This window comes from Brassica oleracea, chromosome C6 (genome assembly GCF_000695525.1).
Source record: "Brassica oleracea var. oleracea cultivar TO1000 chromosome C6, BOL, whole genome shotgun sequence".
NCBI lineage: Eukaryota > Viridiplantae > Streptophyta > Magnoliopsida > Brassicales > Brassicaceae > Brassica > Brassica oleracea.
Genome location: NC_027753.1, coordinates 6,978,510 through 6,983,132, shown reverse-complemented (window position 1 = coordinate 6,983,132; position 4,623 = coordinate 6,978,510). Strand labels below are relative to the sequence as shown.

Below are 4,623 nucleotides of genomic sequence, written 5' to 3'. Positions count from 1 at the left end.
TCTTTGTGCACTATTACAAAACATCAAGTATTATGAAACGGAGGGAGTATCTTTATATATAAAAGAGACTTTCAATCACTCCTGGGCATGCCAGCGAGGATGACACGTCACTAATTCATGCTCTCTGGAAGTGACATCTGTCCGCCTTAAACGAAACGATGCGTTTCATTTAGTTACGTACGGGCTTCTTTTTAATTTCTTTGGGCCCAGATGGGCTTTGTTTCGTTAGTTATGGCCTGCGAATAAGATCGGAAAGCGCTTGACCAAGAAAAAAAAAAGAAAGATCAAAAGCGCTAACCCTAACTATATCTTTTGTTCATTTGAGTCTGTGTTCCGCAAGAATGACAATCGATAGTTCTCAATCTCTCTGTAATGACTTTAATGGCATTAATACAGACGCCCAAAACGAGCCCTTCAATGCGTCGTTTCCATCGGCGAAATCTCCGCTATAAATAGGTTAGTATTCCCCTTCTGGAGATCTCTCTGCTACTTATCTCTTTTATTCTCGATCTTCTACTCATCTCTCTCAATGACCATCTCCAGGGTGTTTTTTTCTTATTTGAAGACCTGGAAGTGTTCATCGGTTGTGGAAGCTAGACTGCTGAGATACTGGGAGGCTAGGAACGTTAAGCGTGGAGAGCTTATGTGGGATCCATAAGATGAGAGGAGAGAGTTGGTTTCAAATAATAACAGGGCCTAACTTGGGAGGGAAGTCCACTTTCATTCGCCAGGTTGGTGTGACTGTACTGATGGCTCAAGTTGGTTCCTTTGTTCCTTGTGATGAAGCTTCAGTTTCCATCAGAGACTGTATCTTTGCCCATGTAGGAGCAGGCGATTGCCAAGTGAGTTTAGCTCTCTGCTTCTTTGTTTTTGAAACCGCTGAGTTGTGTAAATCCTCTTTTAAGTTTTTTTTTTAACTTTCATGTTTTTAGCTGCCTGGAGTGTCTACTTTCATGCAAGAAATGCTTGAAATCGCTTTGATTTTTAAAAGTAGCTACCGATAAATCACTAATAATAATCGATGAATTGGGCCGTGGAACATCAACCTATGATGGTTTTGGTTAGTTTTAACTGCAACGCCTCTTCTTTTATTTCGTTTTTGTGTTGATTTGTTGTTAACATTATCTTGGTGAATGTATCAGGTCTAGCATGGGCTATATGTGAGCGTCTGGTTCAAGTGAAGAAAGCTCCTACTCTGTTTGCTACTCACTTCCATCAACTTACTGCCTTGGCTCAAGCAAACTCTGAGGTTGCAGGTAACATCGTTGGTGTTGCAAACTTCCATGTCAGTGCACACATTGATACAGAAAGCCGCAAACTCACCGTGCTTTACAAGGTTTGCCTTAACCAAACAGCATCTGGTTCTTCCCCAAAAAAGCTTCATATTTGCTGAATCTTGAATTTCTTACAAATCTTAAAATATAATGTTTTGATGTCTATGTTTGTCTGGCTAGGTTGAACCAGGGGCATGTGACCAGAGCTTTGGGATCCATGTGGCTGAGTTTGCTAACTTCCCTGAAAGCGTAGTGGCTCTAGCAAGAGAGAAAGCTACAGAAGTGAAAAAATGCTAGGATATGCGAGCAGTTTACTTGATAGCAACATCAAGGCTACTTCCTTCAAAAACAAACGTACTACCAACAATACAGTGACTGGAATAGCTGGGAGTGTGTCCCCAAGATTTCATATCCAACTTCAGTGCATTGATTCATCAGTCACCCCATGGTTGGTTGTTGTTTTCATGTTAAATACGAGAAGAACATTTGGGCATATATATTACTTAAATTAATGGATGCATCTGGTTTAGAGTTGACAGCCTATGATTTCACTGATTTTGCAAATCCTGCAGTCATGGATATTCTTCTTTTGCATACAATCATCCGTCTACTCAAGGTTCATGCTTCAGCAAGAACTTTATTGCTCATCTCAGTAGGGGGAGTTACCAACCTCCGTACTTCAAAAAAAAATCCACCTAGCCTCTTCCCTTAAATTACCAAGCCATACCACAACCAACTAGCTTCCTTACGGAACCAATCGTTTTCATAGCAGAACATTAAACAGAAACACCATAGACCCGCACAAATTTTTTAATCATATTACGTATGAAGCTTCTTTGATATTGGCATAGACAAGAACTGGAATTTGCATAAAGTTGGCTAACCACCGTCATTGTGTCGCCATTATTGCCACTCTACAAGTAATGCTTCGTCCATACATAGGGGCCATAAATATTCCAGGCTTCCAAAGTTGCAGAATTCCCAGTCAAGAAACGCTTAAACATATTATCAATTCTTTTGTTTGAGCTCGAAGGCGTATTGTCCCACTATAGTACACATTTCTTTATGGAAGCTGTCATCAGTGTTTTGACATGTTTTTTTCTGAGAAAACATATAGCACAAATATTTACCAATAAAATTAAAAATCATGTTTTATTTAATTTGATGAAAGTGAGAAAAAAAAATTAACTTAAAACAAAATAAAAAAAATTATTAAAATCAATGTTTAAGTATGAATATCATATTCATAAAATCAATTATGTATATATTATTATTTTTATTTTAAATTTTATATATAAGTATACAATTATATTTAGTTAATCGGTTTCTTTGGTTTATTCAGTTGGATCAGTTTATACACCGAACCATATTCATATACTGCGGTTTCTTAATAATAACACTAATTCGGTTTATTCGGTACTACCAAATCTAAACCATTTTCTCTATTTTCGTTCGGTTCAATTTTTATCGGTTTGGTTTTACCGGATTGAACACCCCTAGGATTTACCCTACTGATCACATATTTCCCTCTGAGCCGCCAGCGACCTTCATATATATATATATATATATATATATATATATATATCTTTCTGTGCCCAAATATTTTTATCATAATTTTATATATAAAGATATAATAATGAATTTAAGGTATAGAATCCAAAATATCTAAAATAAAAAAAAAATACTTGGAACTGTCTAAAATACCTGAAAGTATCTAAAAATAGTCAAAAGTAAATATTTGAAATAAGTAAAAAAAAAGACTCAAAAAAAACTAAAATATTTAATGGTTTTCCACTCAAATATTCAAACTAAAATAATTTCCACGATAATTTTATTTATTTAGTTATACATTAATATAATATATATATATGTGTATTACTTTTATTTTGGAATTTGAAGATCTTAAAATATATTTAGATTTCAATAAAATAAACACAATTTAAATGGTAGACATAAACTAAACTCGATAGGATATTTGAATAGACATAAACTGAACTCGATCAGAGATTTGATGTCCACCCATGCATTAAATTAAATTAAAAATACATCAGAACAATAACTCAAAAAAAATTAACTGTTCTTGAAAATAAATGAACAAATATTCTTATAGTCCCTACCATTAAGATATCTCTGACAAAATTATAATTCTAAAAAACAAATAAGAACTTGATTGTAAAAATATGAAAAATAATTATTTACAATATAATTTTTAAGAATAAAAAGCAATTGTAAACAATTATAAAAATAATTGCAAAATATAAAAATAATTATAAATCAACAATAGATTTTATAAAAAATAGACATTCCACGCGTACCGACGTCTAGCTTAATATACAATTTAGTAAATATAGAATCAAATGCGGATAGTCTAGCACACAGTGTCAGACAACAACCACTTTTCATCATTCACATGGATGCGGAGCACCTGATTTAGTTTACAGAGTCAACATGAGTTTGTTTAATTTGATGACAAGAAAAATATTACAAATAGATATGCAATACTTATTATAAACACTAAAAATATTGATCATAATTGTATAATATTATCTTCACATCAAACTTTCTAAAAAACCAGATAAATTTAATAAAACTATAAAAATCTTAAAAATAAACTAACATATATTCTATACACACCAACATTCTTAAAACTTTAAATATTATAATATATTTCTCTTGCAAGTGCCCATAGAACACAATCTATTTATATAAAGAATGGTTTCCTTCACTCCTAGGCCATCCACATCAGTTTATATGTCACTAATTTGAACTATGTGGTGACGACACCTGTCACGGTCAATCAAAAGTTAAAGTTTCATGAATTCTTGAATTTAATAGGTTTTCTGTGTTTACCACGGTCCAAATACATCTTCTCTAAAAAAATGGTATACGAAACTCAGGGAAAGTGGACGTTGAGCAACGATTCCCGTTCAGTCAACTGTCAATAGAAATCCAACGGTTTCACCGGTGACGAACGATTCCGATCAATGTCAGTCGGAAGCTGAATAGAAAACCGAATAGACTTCTTTAATCTGGAGCCGTTACGGAAATTAACTTGGTTCATGCATCTTCATTAACATTCACATTAATACCTACTCTCTACTTCTCACACGATCTCACATTCAATGAATCTCTTCATTCATTCCTTTATGTTAATCCTCCATTATAATTATGAAGGTTTTCTTCCAAGAAAATCATCAGTTCATTTCTCTTAATAAACAACACAAAAAAGTGATGAAAAAAGATTTGTTAAGCTCATCGTTGTACTCGACGGATTGTGACAGAAAAGTGATAAGAAACAGAAAAAATGAGATGAGAAACAGAATAAACAGAGAAGAAGAGAAAAGAGGAA

The 4,623-nt window shown here is 33.5% G+C and overlaps 1 long non-coding RNA gene across 1 annotated transcript; it reads left to right on the top strand.

Annotated features, from left to right (window-relative positions):
* Positions 1-308: 308 nt before the first annotated feature.
* LOC106298829 lies at positions 309-1,810 on the top strand. The gene is made up of 5 exons (XR_001261575.1): positions 309-456; positions 544-842; positions 933-1,060; positions 1,143-1,336; positions 1,455-1,810. It is a non-coding gene; the product is annotated as an uncharacterized LOC106298829 (long non-coding RNA).
* Positions 1,811-4,623: the final 2,813 nt, after the last annotated feature.